The sequence below is a fragment of the Leptonychotes weddellii genome, chromosome 1 (genome assembly GCF_054177405.1).
Source record: "Leptonychotes weddellii isolate Sample4059 chromosome 1, ASM5417740v2, whole genome shotgun sequence".
NCBI lineage: Eukaryota > Metazoa > Chordata > Mammalia > Carnivora > Phocidae > Leptonychotes > Leptonychotes weddellii.
This window is the reverse complement of record NC_138369.1, coordinates 126,496,772-126,513,037: the sequence shown is the minus strand read 5'-3', so window position 1 is coordinate 126,513,037 and position 16,266 is coordinate 126,496,772. Positions and strand designations below refer to the sequence as shown.

The following is a 16,266-nucleotide window of genomic DNA, read 5'->3' as shown; positions in this document are numbered from 1 at the left end:
CACCCCAACACACCTGTTGCTTTACGATGTTGATGATATTGATAAAGGGGCTGTAAAGTTGAGGTGAAATGGCCTCATATTTAAATAGGAACTTCAAGTGTTTTACAGCTGAGATTTGACTGAGCTGGTGATTATTTCTGTTAGGAATGTTGCACACATATCTCTATACGTTCAGGGAAAACGATAGCAGTGTGGCTAGAAAGCAAGGACAATGGAGCCAGACTGCCTCGGTTCATGTTCCAGCTTGTTTCCTTTCTAACTATGTGACCTAACTCTTCTGTACCTCGATTTCCTTCCCTGCTCAATGGGGAGAGAGTCGTAGTGCTTATAGGATTGCCGTGAGGACTAATATATACGTGCTTAGAACAGGGCCCGGCATGTCACAAATTCAATGTAAGTTTTCAGCCACTTCTCTCAGTGCTCTCTGTGTATCTCCAGCATGTAAGATAGGTAGCCTCATTTATCGGGGAAAAGAATCATAAGATGTTAGTTAATATTTTCAAAGAAATGGATGGGCAACCACTGTGGTAAACTGGTCCATGAATATTTGGCAAAGCCAAGGCTTCAGCCAGTCTTTTTTGAGTCACAGGCTGGGGGACCAGGAGAAACCTAAAAAATTATCTGGCTCCGGCACGCCCGGGTGGCTCAGTCGGTTGAGCGTCTGACTCTTTATTTCGCTCAGGTCGTGATCTCAGGGCTGTGGGATCCAGCCTGGTGCCGGACTCCATGCTGGGCGTGGAGCCTGCTTAAGATTCTTTCTCTCCCTCTCCCTCTGCCCGTCCCCCCCACCCCCTGGCTCTTGTGCACGCACACGCTCTCTCTCTCTCAAAATAAAAAAAATAAAATAATAAAATAAATAAATGAATATCTGGCTCCTTCTCCTTTTCCAGAGAAGAGGGTCTCTACCACACAAGTAGCCCTGCTTTGAGTAATGGAAACAAGCCTCAGGCCCACAGAAGGGAGAATTCTGGTTGCAGGCAAGGGCATCAGCGTGGGCCTGGTGCGCAGGATGTGTGGGAGGGCCCAGCCCTGCAGGGAGGAATGGGAAGCGCTGCAGAGGGGCACTTAATGCGCAGGAGCAAACCCGGGCAGGCCCTCGCTGGATCCAGTCACACTTACGTGAGATACGATTGGTGGAAAGATGAGCGTCTGAGGCCTTTCCTGCCCCAGGGGTGCTTGTAGATGACCATATAGTTTATGGAGAGTGAAAGGTAGTGTTGTTCACAACCAGGTCGGGACACTTGGTGTAATTTGGGACTCGTGGCCATCCTACTTCTGTGGCCTGTGGTGACATGTTCTCCACTGTTCCTCTGGCCAGTCAGCAGTCTTTTCATCAGAGATGCTTCTTGAGGAGGAATATTATTCTTAGTCACTGATGTCTTAGCACTTCTATGTCTCTGGAAGGTGATGCCATTGATCTACCTTCCATAAAGGGAGGAGCCCCATTGTTGAGCCTAGAGGACCTTATTCGGGGTATCTAGGAGAAGGGAGGGTCAGAGGGAGGCCCTCTGACCCTCCCTTTATTTATTTTTATTTTTATTTTGGTCGGACTGTTGCTTACAGTATGTGTGACAGGACTTGGTCTCCTCTTCTGTAGAGCAGCCAAATACGTCTGTCCACCTTCCGGTCTGCACCAGGCTGTGGGCTTTCATAGCAATGCCACCAGCAACCCTTGCACCAGCCACCATGGCCGACGACATCCGTGTGTCTTGGGCATGTGTATGCAAAGAAAGCAAGTGCTGTAGTTTGAAATCCAGGCCCTTGTTTAATGGCAGAAGGAAGACCCCAAAGGAAGGAGCTTTTCCCCCACCTGACATATTTGTATTTGACTAAGTCTTTTATGGAAGAAGAAGAAGAAGAACAACAAAAAAACCCCAAAACACTTCCCCCCCCCGCCCCCCGAATAGGTCAAAGTCAAGCTTTGCTCTTTGTTATTTTCTTAAAAAAAGACAAGAAAGAAAAGAAAACTGGGTCCCTTGCCTGAGTGTTCTCCTATGTGCCTATTTAATGATTAATAATACCTTGTGGGCTATTGTTTGATGTGGCCTCTGCTGGTTTGAACAGGAGAATACTGATTCACTCTTGAGGCATTTATGAATCACAAGTGTTTACCCTGAGACAATAAACGAAAGGGGGAGATTGGAAAAAAAAAAAAACCCACCCAAATATGTTGAATTCTTTGAGCAAAAACTGGAGATAACAGGAGATCTTAGTCTTTGATACCCTGTGTGGGGCCCATTGCTTTCTCTCACAGAATAAAGACCATGTCAAATGACCAAGATGAGGCATTTGAGTTTTATAGATTTTTCCTTTCACTTGCTGATAGGGTTGAGGCGTTTCCCCTTGTTTTCCAGGTCACATGCATCCCTTGTCTTCCCACCTGTCTGGTCCCTCCACGTCAGTCGTTTAGAAGGGAGTTTCTGGATGGTTCTTTAGGGGCACTATTTCCCCCCGAGAGGGTGGATTCAAGAGATGGAGAGACCCGACAGGCCTCGGTGACAGACCGGACCAGGGCGGCTAAGGAGGAGCCGCTCCCTCGATGACACCTGGTTTATCACAGTTGCACTTGCAATAGTAGGTCCTAGACTTATATTCCCTTCTTTCTGTCCTGAAGCCTAGAGTTGAGTGAAAAAAGATTGCTACTTTTGCCCCTGATGGCCCTTTACATTTTTTTTTTTTGAGATAGTTTTAGACTTACAGAAAAGTTGCAACAATACTAAGAAAGCCCTCATACCCTTCACCAGCTTTCCCTGTGTTCATCATCCTACCTAACCACGGAGCAGTCATCAAAACTGAGCAAATAATCTTGGTCCAGTGCTATAAATGACTGACTTCCTTCCCATTTCATTATTTTTTTCTATTAGTTTTATTTTATTTTATTTTTTTCTTTTCCAGGATCTCATCCAGGATTCCAGGCGCATTGAGTTGTCTGATGTCCTCAGTCTACTTCTCTCTGTGACAGTTCCAAAGTCTTTCCTTGTTTTCATGATGCTTTTAAGAGTACTGACCAGTTGTTTTTACAGAATGTCCTCCTGGGGTCTGTGTGATGTCTTCTCACGTCTATGTCGGGGAGCCGCGCTTTTGGGGTGTATGTGTCAAGGTGACGTGCCCTTCCCGGGGCAGCAGGGAAGGGGTGACATGATGCTGCCCTATTTCACTGCCGCTGTTAACCATGATTATGAGGGCAAGTTAGTTTCTGCCAGGGTTGTCCACTGTAACGTTACACTTTCCCCCTCCCTCTTCCCTACATGTTTTGGGGCTGATACTTCAAGATTCTGCAAATATACTGTTTCTCCAAATTCAGACTCTATCAAAGGATCTTGCCTGTGGCAATCACTACTGTAGCAAGCTAATAGTGATTTTTGATCTCCCTCATTCTTTGTACATTTATCAATTGGAACTCTCCTTAAGGAGGAATTGCATGATGTTACATGTGATAAAACAGAAATAAGAAATCCATACTCCTTTGGAGCCTACATTTTCGATGGAGAGAGAGACAAGCAAAATACATGGAGTGGGGTAGGTCGCATATTAATGGGTGACAAGTACTAGAGAGATACGTCAAGTAGGGGAGGGGAGACGGGGCAATGCCGGGAGCAGCAGGTTTAAATTGCATGATCAGGGAAGGCCTCTGAGGGAAGACTGGAAGCAGGGGAGGGAACCAGCATTTGAATATCTGGGGGGAAGCTTTCTAAAGAGGAGAAAGCGCCAGTGCAAAGGCTCTGAGGCAGGACCACGCCTAGCGATGGGCCCTAGGAGGGTGAGGAGGCCGGAGGGGCTGGTGGGGCTGGTGGGGCTGGTGGGGCTGGTGCAAAGCGAGCAAAATGCAAAGGGGAGAGAAGGGGGAGAGGCTGCAGAGAGTGACCGGCCAGATGCTGCAGGCTTGGGCCTGTGGGCTGTGAGGGAGGCTGGAGCCATGGGGATCACAGACTGTGCTTCATGTTACTAAAAGATCACCTTGGCTGCCCTGTGGTGGGCAAGGAGGGAGTCCAGGAGACCACAGGTAGGAAACCATAACATTCATCCAGGAGGTGGTTGCACTGCGGATATATTTTGAAGATAGAACTACTGCTGTCAGGAAGGGGCTCCTTGTGGCCAGCAGCTTCGGGCTACCTCCAGAACCCCCAGGGGGCATGTCCTCCCTCCCCGGCCTTGAAGTGGGGTTTCAGGCCCACGTCTGAGAAGTGCTGGCTGGCCACGTTGAGTCCAGGCACTGTGGCCTGTCCTGGGAGCCTTCTGTCACCTGGGTCCACCTTCCGTCTCTCTGCACAGCAGGACTCTCTCTGCCCCCCGGGCCAAGCTTCTGCTCAGGCCCACCCACCACCTCCCATCTTCCCAAGATCCTTTCCATCTTCCAAGGATGCAGCTCTGCCACCTCCAGCCCCGCTCTCTGAACACCTCCCTCTTTTTTTTTTTTTTTTAAAGATTTTATTTATTTATTTGACAGAGAGAGAGACACAGTGAGAGAGGGAACACAAGCAGGGGGAGTGGGGGAGGGAGAAGCAGGCTTCCCGCCGAGCAGGGAGCCCGATGCGGAGCTCTATCCCAGGACCCTGGGATCATGACCTGAGCCCAAGGCAGACGCCCAACGACTGAGCCACCCAGGCGCCCCTGAACACCTCTCTCGGTGTGGGACACTAACCAGGTCTGCTTCATGTGTGCAGCCCCTGGAGACAGAGACCACAGACGCGTCCGTAGTCTCAGGGCCCCTTAGACACCAGGACCGGCCCCAAGTGCCTCGGCAGCCTGTTAGCTGGTCTGTTGGTATATGGCATACCTTAAGAATGAAGCAATTATGTTTCTTCGTAATCATGTAAGTACATTTTGCATTATACTCCACATATGTTCATATTTCCTTTAATATAGAAATAATGTTTCTGCCTCTCCCTCTGGCTAACTCTTCAAGTCAAATGGAAATTCCAGATTTGCTCTCATTGGGCTCCTCCGTACCTGTAGAGGGGTACTGTAAAAAAATAGTTTGAGAAGTCAGGTGAGGGGTGCAGGGAGAGGTCGATGTCACCGAGGGTTCATTTGCTACTAAGAGATTTCTCTTTATCTAGTGATTGATTTTATCTTTAAAAAATGCATATGGTTGGGTGCCTGGGTGGCTCAGTCGGTTGAGCGTCTGCCTTCAGCTCAGGTCATGATCCTGGGGTCCTGAGATCAAGCCCCATGTCAGGCTCCCTGCTTGGTGGCGGGTCTGCTTCTCCCTCTCCCTCTGCCTGCCACTCCCCCTGCCTGTGCTCTCTCTCTCACTCTCTCTCTATCAAATAAATACATAGAATCTTAAAAAAAAATGCATATGGTTAAAAATTTCAAGCAGTACAGAAAGGTAGATCCTGAAAAGTCACCCTTCCATCTGTGGCCCCCAGCCCCCAGGCCCCATCTTGAGGGCAGGCACTCTTACTCATCCCTTCTATACCAATCCGGGGACTGCTAATGAACAGTCAATGGCTGATAGCAGAAAGTGATGACCAGTTGAAGGTAAACTGAGGCACCGTGAAATGCAGCCCCCAGCAATGTCCTTCTCAGGGCTAAGGCGGCCTCCATGCCATTTCTATTATTGTCTTTGGTTCAGGCCCCCTAAGGGTAAGTTTGCCAAGACCCCACGCTAGAGTGGAATTGGGGCATTTGGCACTGCCCTCTGTGGCTGCGGGTCTGTGCCCTCACAGGGAGATGTGCTGTCGTTGGGATTGTCTCTCCCGCAAAGCCGACCAGAGGGAGGGGCGCCGCCCAAAGCTACCTTGGGAAGAAAGGCAGGTGGGGGGACAGGGGACGCCAGCCCCTGCGCTGTGATCACAGCCATGTGAGAGATGACAGTGAGGTTTCGGGGGGCTTTCTTGTTCCTCCCCACTCCTCCTGCGCCTCAGAGGCTCACCTGAGAAGCAGCAGTCTTGGCTACCTTTCCCGTGGGAATTCAGCGCAGCCAACAGAACCCCTGAACTCTGCTGGGCTACTGCCAGCAACCTTCAAGCCTTTCCCCCCTGCCGCTTACAGTGACATGATGTCATTTTTATTGAGGCAAGATTAGATTTTTTTCTGAGTTTTCAAAAGTGTGGTTCACATGATCTCTAGTACTTTTCCTATTGAGTGAAGACCACAGAGCTGCCAATTCCAATTTTCTTCAGCTTTTATCACTAGAAGAAGCTTAAAAGAAAAAAGGAAGGGGGAGAATGGCTGAATGAAAATATTCCCCTTGGCCCCGGCTGTGAGCGTGAGGGTGGCGGGGGACACCCGCATCGCCCGCCCCCTTTGTGTGACTAGTGCAACAGGAAGCTGTCAGAAGACTGGAGTCGGCCCTGGCTGCTAGACGACACACAATGTCCCCTAGCCTGAAGGGTCTTCCTGCCAGGAACCGGAAGAGAGGGAAGGCGCAACCTCGGGTCAGTCACGGTCGTCAGGAGAGTATCGGAGAGGATGCTGATCCTTTGGGAGACTATCGGGTAAAATAAACTCTAGGAGAAGTTTCCTCCTCTTAATTCTAATTTTACTAAGTCTCCTCTCTGGGGACAAAATTTCCCTATTCATGCATTCATTCAGCAGATTTACTGAGATTCTACTAAGTGCCTGGCTCTGCTGCAGATATGGGGTGAATAAGGGAAAGTACATGCCATTCACTGTTGGTTTTTTTTTTTTAAAGATTGATTATTTATTTACTTATTTGACAGAGAGAGAGCACGAACAGGGGGAACAGCAGAGGGAGAGGGAGAAGCACGCAGGGCTCGATTCCAGGACCCTGGGATCACGGCTGGAACCAAAGGCAGACGCTTAACCGACTGAGCCACCCAGGCGCCCTGCCATTCACTGTTCTTTAAGGGAAATTAAAGAATGCCGATTTACATGGATCATGGTTTTTCAGGTGCCAACTCAGCCTTCAGAATGAGTTGGTGTGATGGAAAATCGTGAAAAACATGAGATCCAATCACATTTTTGGGGCATAAAATGAGAGAATGAGGTCTGGAAGAGTAAAGGAGATGCCAAAAAAATACATGTCTCGGGATGCCTGGGTGGTTCAGTTGGTTAAGCGTCTGCCTTCGGCTCAGGTCATGATCCCAGGGTCCTGGGATCGAGCCCCAAATTGGGCTCCTTGCTCAGCGGGGAGCCTGCTTTCTGCCTCTGTCTGCTGCTCCCCCAGCTTGTGCGCTCTCTGACAAATAAATAATAAAAACTTAAAAAAGGAAAAGAAATAAAGAAATACATGTTTCCCTGTTTCCCACTCCATAGGAGTCTTAGAGTAGAAACAACATTTACATGACACCACCACTGATGAGCCACATTTTCCTGCAGGTCTGTTCCTCACCACAGCCTGTGAAGTAGGGCGGGGCAGAATTTACTACAGCTCTGTACTGCACCTGGCACGTGGTAGGTGCTCAGTGAGGGTTTGTTGAATAAATTTTGAGTAAACCCCCAACTTCCAGAGGTCAAACAGGCTCACAAGTAATCAAGAGACTGGTCCCAAGTCACTTGGGAGTAAGTGGCAGAGTCAAGACTTGAACTTAGAGGTCTTGAATTCACACATCGAAGCTCATCCGTACTCGGTACTCCTAGGGGCACTGTCTCTGGAGAATTCTCTAAACTACTGGCCTTTCTTTGGCTGTCAGGTAGGTGACTCCGCAGGCAACCTCCTTGCAGGTTGCAGTGAGTCTTTGAAGAGTCATTTCAAAAGGATGGAGGCCAAGGTGACTTCACACGTGGGCAAGACATCTCATGAGGAGACCCTGCTTGGTTGGAATGTTCTCCCAGGGTTGACTTGGTTGTGCTAAGAAACGTGGGCATCAGGTGTTGTTCTTCAGGTATGGATTTCTAAGCGGTCCCAATATGGGTAGGACTATCCTTGTGGAAGTCTCTGCAGCTCTCCAACTCACTCTGTCTCTGTCATTTATGTGGAATAGAAGACGGGGGGTTCAGAGCAGACTTGTGCAGGAATTCTCCCCATTTGTGTCTTGTGAACCTTGATTTTTCTCCTCTGCAGAGGGAGAGAAGGACTGTGTTGGGAGTGAGGTAAGTCCCAGGTAGTTTAGAAGGCTTTGTCAGGGTGACAGGGCTAGCAGCTACAGTATCACTGGGCTGGAAGAGACCCAGAAAGGGACTGAGCCCCTTCTCCTGCCTCCAGAGGCTGGTGCTGGTTATGTCCTGTGGAAATATGCAGTGTGGGGACAAGGAGGAGGCTGCAGGAAAGGAGGGTCTGTCTGGATAAGAAAGGAGACCAGAGTGTGAAACTTCATCTTTTTGTCTAATCTGTGCTAAGGGCATGAGGTAGTACAGAAAGCTTTGTTCTAGAAGTCAGAGAAGAATCCGGGTTCTAGTCCTGCCTCTGCTGTAGACTCATGGTGTACGTCCCTACAGATGATATTCATTGCTGCCTCTCCGGGCCTCAGTTTCCCCATCAGTAGTCTAATGGTTTTCAACCAATGCCTTGGGAGGTGTTTCCTTCCCAGGGAGTGCAGGGTCTGAATGTGGAGGTGATGCTGGGCAGGAGGGGCTCCTGTAAGCCCTCTGATCCTTCTACCAGAACGATCTGGCTTTTGCTTGTTCACACATTCCATGGTCTTCATACGATTTTGTTCAAAGAAAGTGTTCCATTGGTTTTGTGTTTAAGTTTGAAAACCACCAATTTAGAGACTCTCAGAAATCCTTCCCAACACGAAAATCATATGATTCTTCCCTTATGCCTCCCTGACTTTTGGACTTTGTCTCCTCTACCCTGTAGCATGGTCTGCGTTAACCACTTATATCCTTGTTTTTCTCTTTCCAAAGGCTCCTCGCAAGCCAATTCCACAAATAATTATGAGCATGTGGGGCCTGCTGCAGAGGCTGCCTGGGACAGGGCACCCGGCCCTCAAACTGCTCACACTGTGTGGTGGGCTGGGGACAGTTGAACCAAAAACTACAAAACTACACTGTGTCTTACTCCTCATATTCTTCTCCCATAACTGGGACCTCGTCTTACATCTCTCACCCACGGACAGCACATGGAGGGCACGGAGTAGGTGCTTAGTAACTATCTGCTGAAAGGATTGATGAATGAATGGCTTGTTTCCCTCTTTGGGAAGAATCACAGATGTCTCCGTAGCGAAGGGCCTTCCCAGGACCGACTGGAGCTCTGTGGATGCTGTGAGCTCCATGTGTTCCCTTTATGAGCTGGGTTGGTTACGGCTCTTGGGGGTCATCCCCTGTAACGGGTTAAACTGTGTCCCCTTAAGAAAGGTGGCGAAGTGCTAACCCCTAGTACTTCAGAATGTGACCGTATTTGGAAATATGGATTGTTAGAGGTTTGTTGGTTTGTTGAAGGGAGGTTGCGGATGTGATTAGCTAAAATGAGGTCATGCTGGATAGAGTAGGGTGGGCCCTTAATCCACTATGACTGGTGTCCTTACAAGAGAAGAAGACACACACAGACACACAGGGCAAGGATAGTCATGTGATGATGTAGGCAGAGGTGAGAGTGATGGACTCAGAAGCCAAGCAGTGCTGAGGAATGCCGGTAGGCACCAGAAGCGAGGGAGGCAAGCCAGGATCCTCCCCTGTAGATTTCAGAGGGAGCGTGGCTCTGTTGACTCCTTCATCTCAGACCTTCAGCACCCAGAACTGTGAGACAATACATTTCTGTTGTCTTTTTTTTTTTTTTTTAAGATTTTATTTATGTATTTGTCAGAGAGAGAGAGAGAAAGAGCACAAGCAGGGGGAGCGGCAGAGGGAAAAGCAGACTCCCTGCTGAGCAAGGAGCCTGACCTGGGGCTCGATCCCAGGACCCAATCCCAGGATCATGACCTGAGCTGAAGGCAGATGCTTCACCGACTGAGCCACCCAGGCGCCCCTACATTTCTGTTGTCTTAAGCCACCCAGTCTGTGGTACTTTGTGAGGGCAGCCCTAGGGAAGGAATACATCACCCTACCCCCAATGTTATGCTTAAAAGGAAAAATCTACAACCTCTTTTTCCTTTAACCTCTATGAAGTGTTCACGGGAAAATATGTTTGGCTTGAATTTACTCTTTTGAAGCATTAATTACAGTCTCTCATCAAAATACTTCATGTATTTAAAGCTCTAAAAAGTCTTTGTATATTGGGTCATAGGTGTGCATATATTGGATAGTAAAACAGACAAATCAAAAAGCAAATGACTTCCCCTCCCCACCCCCCGCAACAAACCAAAAACTCCACTCCTAGCCCTCATCTCTTTTTTTTAAGGCAAATTTGCTGAGAATTGGCTGCTTCATTTGACTTGAGAATTTGAACGCCAGTTGGGTCTGCAGATGAGTCTCACTTTCCTCTCTAGGAGCTGGCCCTGCTTGTCTGGATTAAATGGGAGGCAGAATCACTCTTCATCCCTCTGCAGAAGGGATACTACTTGGTTCTGAATATTCTTCTTGAGTTTTGATTCCCTGGCCATCTTCCTGGGGGCAGGTGGCCAGCTCTGGCTTCTCCTGGGTGCCCTTGATCAGGCAAGCATAGCCCCTCCTCCACCATCCCCAAGGAGATTCAGGAATTTGTAGGACCCACCTCACTTCGGGTTATTGAATAACTGGTGGGGCATCGAATGTCATGGCTAAGAAAACAAAGCTGCCTCCCTGTTGGGCCAAATGACCTCACAGCCCCAGCTGGTCTCATGGTCCTGGCTTGCTTGGCCTTCCCTCCGTGACACCTTCCAACAAGCCCCGCCTACATCGTACTGTTCTAAACACCTAACTGATGACTCTCACTGTGCTCCAGCCCAATGACAGCAGCTTAAGGTTCTGACTAAGCCTCCGGCAGTCTTGCAGGAGGGCGAGGGGGCCTTTCTTTACAGCTTCAAGAACAGAAGATGGGAGTTGGAAGGAATGAAAGGCTTACTGTATTTTAATTCAAAATCCACCGTTAACCTCGCAAACTGGATTTCCAGCCCCCCGTAGGTGTGGAGAAGACCAAACCATCACCACCACCCCTCTCCCTCCCCCAAATCCGACCTGGCTGACCAGGGCTTTGCTGCAGGAAAGAGAAGTTTCTGGTGCCATTTGTCCAGCGTAGGTACCACAGCAACAATAATGTGGGAATCTTTGAGCCACAAGTCTGGTGGGGAAAACCATCTTCCCCGGGTTTCAGCAGATGACCGGGGGCCTCCCTGAGGTTGTATCTGCGGAACTGCTTTCATTCACTGCTGCTGGCTTCCCAGTCAGTGTCTCTGACAGATTACCACAAAGACCAGGAGAACGGGGAATGGTCTCCAACAGCAAGGCGTGGTCTCCTCAAGTTTGGGTTGGAAGAACTAGGGGAAACTGAAGGGGAGGTAATTACTCTGTGGTGGCATTAAATTCATGCATTTGCTCCCTCATTCATTCACTTATCCATTCATTAATTGGACATTTTCTGAATTCGTTCATTACAGGCCATGCACTGTGTGATGTGTTGGGGAAATAAAGACCATGTCGCAGTTAGTGTTGCTAGTGTGACTTGTGCCTGAGGAGAAGTCTGTCCAGGGGGCTGAGAAAGTTCTGGGGAAGAAGAGATCAACCAGTGGTCCAGGGGAAGTGGGGCTCGCTCTCCTGCGCTGAAGATTACCTGGAGAGGAGCCTCCAGGGGGAGTGTCAGTCGTCCCCAGGCAGGCGGCGGCAGGGCGGGTAAGAGAAACAGTTCACCCCAGTGGTCTCCTTGGAATTGTCCTGTGCCTTCCAACTTCCTTACATGAAGGCTTTCTTTAGAAAAGACAGGGAGAGGGGCGCCTGGGTGGCTCAGTTGTTAAGCATCTGCCTTCGGCTCAGGTCATGATCCCAGGGTCCTGGGATCGAGCCCCGCATCGAGCCCCGCATCGAGCCCCGCATCGAGCCCCGCATCAAGTCCCGCATCGGGCTCCCTGCTCCACGGGAAGCCTGCTTCTCCCTCTCCCACTCCTCCTGCTTGTGTTCCCTCTCTCACTGTGTCTCTCTCTGTCAAATAAATAAATAAAAATCTTAAAAAAAAAAAAAAAGAAAAGAAAAGACGGGGAGAGACATCGAAAGAAAGCAGATTCCCAAACTTTTTTTTTAAGATTTTATTTATTTATTTGTTTATTTAGTTATTTATTTAGAGCTAGTGCGTGCACAAGCTGGGGGGAGGGGCAGAGGGAGAAGCAGGCTCCCCACTGCGCAAGCCCATTGTGGGGCTCAATCCCAGGACCCTGGGGTCATGACCTGAGCCGGAGGCGGACGCTTAACCCACTGAGCCACCCAGGTGCCCCAGATTCCCAAATGTTTTGAGACAAAATTGGTTATGGCACATAGGACCCAATCCTTGCATTTGACAAAAAGATGTCATAGACTGTCCTTTGGTCAACTCTAGGTCTCAGTTATAAATGAATTTATAAGTACATGGAACTCTGGGCCTCTCTCCCAAGGTCAGACTTCCATATTCGCTTGTCTGAGCACCGGCTCCAGATGGCATTGGAACCATGCTGTTTTATGTACTGGCCTGACACATCCTAAAGCAGACATTCTCCAACTTAGCACCTGAGAACATATTGCCAAACTGTTTATCAAAGGGTCATGCCCATTTTTATTTCCGTAGTATATGGGAGTAAATGAGTTTAATTCTAAATTATCTGCTATTTGTGTCTTGCCAAACACATGATCGAGAATGAATTTAGCCCTGTCCTTGTATCTGATAGACTCAACACAAAGAAATAGGTTTGCATTACATGAGTTTAGTTCCTTTACACTGAATTATAAATTAAACCTGACCTTAGCTTTTCTTATGTGTCATTACAAAACAAAAAAGGTCCTTTTTGCATCTTCTGCTAAACCATCATTGAGAACCCCAGCCACTGGGCCACTCAATGTCCCTTGTATCAGGACATATTAACTCTTTCACTTCAGCCTTGGTTCCATTTGTGTATCAGATGATGATACCTTGGCTCTTCAAGAGCTCAGAGTTTACCTTGGTGCTTGTGGGAAGTAAAGGTCTCTGAAACCACCTCTTCTCCTCTTTCGGGGAGATTGAAAACAGGCTCAAGGACCACTAGCCAAAGGCGCATCAGGTATCAGGGTAATTCATGAGGAGGTAGGCTTCCAAAACTGCAGGCTCTCTTTAACCTCTGTATTGGGGAGTGAGGTGAGACTTCTGGCTTCTTCCCTGTGCTAGACTTTGGGACCTGCCTGTTCGCCCAAGCAGACCCTGAGTCCATGTGTTTAAGCTACTGCAAGGAAAGACTGTGAGCTTGCTTCTAGAAAGCTGGGAGAGTGGTAGCAGCAGGAGACTGGCAACCGTCCTGCTTGGTGGTGGTGGTGGTGGGCATCGAGGGGTGAGTCCCTGTGCAGGTGGCTGAGGACAGAAGTCTGGGAGGGGGCAGAGAACAGGCATGAGACCAAGGTGCAAAAGGTAAGGACTGCATCACAGTGCCCCCTGATTCAGTGACCACCTCCTGGTAAATGTGGTGCTCACCAATCTCATTAGCTACCCTCCTCCCCAGGAAGAGAGCTGGGAAAGTTCCACCCCAAGCCTCCCCTTTTGTGGGCTGCAGCGTATAAGTCCCTTCTCCATAGCAGCGTGAAGAAGAGAAAATCAGGTTTACTCCCCAGGGTACCCTACTGCAGCAGCCCGCTAACCTGGCTGTCTACCATAATTGCACCTTTCTTTCCTCAGTGACGTTTGGGATTTTCCCCTCCACTTGTTTCTTGAGCTTTGCTATTATAAGCATATTTGTTTTTTAATTGTAAGCAACCTAAATTTTTGTATGATATTACCTACAAGGGAATAACCAAATGCTTGGAGTTCTAAGGCTAACATGTGCAAGACAGAGTGAACAAATCAAGACACTTTGGGGGTGAGGCCTTGAGAGCTAGGACTCCAGCAAGAACTTAAGTCAGCAGGACAATTCTCTGCAGGTGACAGGGCCTGAGTTGGGTGTGACTGAGCCCAAGAGTCAGGAGATCAAAGGCAGTGTTGGAGGTGGGAATAACTGTGAGTAGATATGAACAATTGTCATTCCTTTAGCCCTTTACAATTTGTAAAGTATTTTAACATCCATTATACCCCTTAATCTTCACACCAAGCCCACGAGTGCCTATTATTATCTTCCCTGTTTTAGCCATGGGAAACTAGGTTCAGAGAGTTCCAATGGGTTGGATCTGGGACTCACACCTGGGTCTTCTGGCCCCAAATGTCATCTTTACCCCACCCCCTCTCCTACACTGTCTGGGCTGGGGGAGGGGACCAACCCAATTAAAAGGGAAGAAGTGCTCTAGAGAACAGTGGAAAATTATGGTACTGAGTTAAGGCTGAGCCAGACTGAGGAGGTCCAGTGCAGATTTCACGCAGAGGAAATAAGGAGCCGTTGAAGGCTTTTGGGCAGGAGTGTCACATGATACAAGTGGTAGGACCCATCAGTCCATACCTAGTGTTCACAGAGGCTTGGGAGGTGGAAAGAGGAAATATGGGAGTAGAGATGCTGGGAGGGGGCTTCGGGAAGAACCCTGGGTCTCCAGATTCTATTGTTAGTACCCAGGATGTTGCTGGCTTTTTTTCTTGGGATTCACTACTGTGCCATGGATTTGGAGTTAACCACAACTGAATATTCTGTCCCTTTCATTCACTGTCTTTATTAATGAGCCAGTATCTTTGACGTTTCTTCCACATGATTTTCAGCATTTCTGCTTTACCCCACCTCAGGGCTCCCTCTCTCAGCAAAGCTTCAATTAAAGCCATGCACTAACATGATTTAGAATTGGAGCAAACATCGACTTTTATTAGATTTCATGAGTATTTACTGAGAACCAACTATGTGCTGGGTGCTGTGCCAAGTTCCTCCGTCTGGGAGGCGGAAGGAATGGGTTGCCGAGCAGCGTGTTCGGGCGCTCCGGGGCTCCAGGGGGAGAGTAGGCAGGGAGAGAGGGCGTGGGGGAGGGGGCCGGGGAGGAGCTTAGACCGGGACACAAAGAATGCAGGAGAGGGCTACCAAGACTGGCTCCTTTTCACACCAGGAGGACCGGGATTAGGCACGGATCCACCTGCAGCCATGAATGTCCCACTCTGAGGTTGCCTTTGTCGGAGGATCAAAGGGTGTCTCGGAGCCGCCAACAGCCCCAGCCCCAGCTAACTGCTCCTTTCTGCTCTGCGGCTGGCCAGCCCTCTGAAACTGGCTGCTCCAGAATATCGAGTTGGGAGTCTGTCTCCCCCCCTCCTCCCTCATATCTGCTCCCCTGGGGCTGCAGTAGAGAGCCCCACCCTCGAAGGGGAAGTCTGTGCTGCGAGGTGCAACAGGACACCTGAGTCCAGCGTCACCATATGCCCTTGGGCAAGTTATTTCTTCTCTTCGGTTCCTTCCTCTTTCAGAACTGGAGCAGCTCCGGGAGCTCTGAAGATAGGATGGTGATTACTGCAGAATTGCAATGTGCGTGCGTGCGCGCGCGCGTGTGTATGTGACTTGCTGTTTAATAGGGTGCTAAGACGGCAGGGGGGCTGGCCTTTCCGTCCCCCACCCCCACACGTGTGGCTCTCATTACTGTCAGGAGGCCTTAAGTCGGGCCCCATGGAGATGAGAACAGACCCCTTAATTAGGCACCGTTCCCAGAGCAAGAGAGGGAGTAGCCTGGGCCTGGCTGCCCTGGCGTCGCGGGGAGCCCAGCCTGCAGGGCTGAAGGGGGGTGGGAGGGGGAGGCGGAGGGCCGGGGCATCTGAAGGACTCAGCAGGTTTACACTTCGCTGACCCGATGGATGAATGGGGCCCTGTCCACCCACATGGGGGCCTGGAATCTTCAATTATGGCAATTACATCAACAGGTCGGAAGGGCAGCACTTTCCACTGAAGAGGTTCAGGGCTTAAAAGAAAAATCCTAAAGCCACTGTTTTTTTCTTTCCCCCCCCTCTTTCTTTCTTTCTTTTAAAGGGATTGGGTTGATGGAAGAAGACCCCCATCTGCAGTCTAATTGGGCTGTGGGGAGAAAACAAAGATGTGGCACATTTTGGGGGGTAAAATCTGGCTGGCACGTGTTCACCTGCTTCTGGACGCTCTTCTCTCAGTCAACTTTGTGTTAGAGTTCCCCGTGCACTTGTGTCTCTCCTGTCGTCTTCCTGAGCGAGGGACGGGTGCCTTCATCTCTGAAGCTTCCTGGCATGCAATGCAGTGGGAGCCACTCAAGGCAGCACCAAACTGGCCTCCAAGGGTTGGATTAGACCTTGGAGAAGTCATGTCTCTCCGACCCTTGGCTTCCCTAGCTGTAAAATGGGCATAATGCTTTCTATCTTTTCTCCTTCCTAAGCTCTTAAAGAAGACTTTAGATCCTGCTCTGTACTCAAGCTAATTGGATGGGTTTTTTTTC

At 49.3% G+C, this 16,266-nt stretch overlaps 1 long non-coding RNA gene across 4 annotated transcripts in view; it reads left to right on the top strand.

Annotated features, from left to right (window-relative positions):
- Positions 1-16,266, top strand: part of LOC145723592 (uncharacterized) — a 48,973-nt gene that overhangs the window by 8,369 nt on the left and 24,338 nt on the right. Inside the window, exon 4 of one of the 4 annotated variants that reach the window (XR_014148807.1) lies at positions 2,896-3,478. The exons of 2 other annotated variants lie outside the window; for them this stretch is intronic. This is a non-coding gene — a long non-coding RNA (uncharacterized LOC145723592). Of the gene's footprint in view, positions 1-682; positions 867-2,895; positions 3,479-16,266 lie in introns of those variants that run through there. One more of the 4 variants, XR_014148810.1, reaches the window with a different exon arrangement.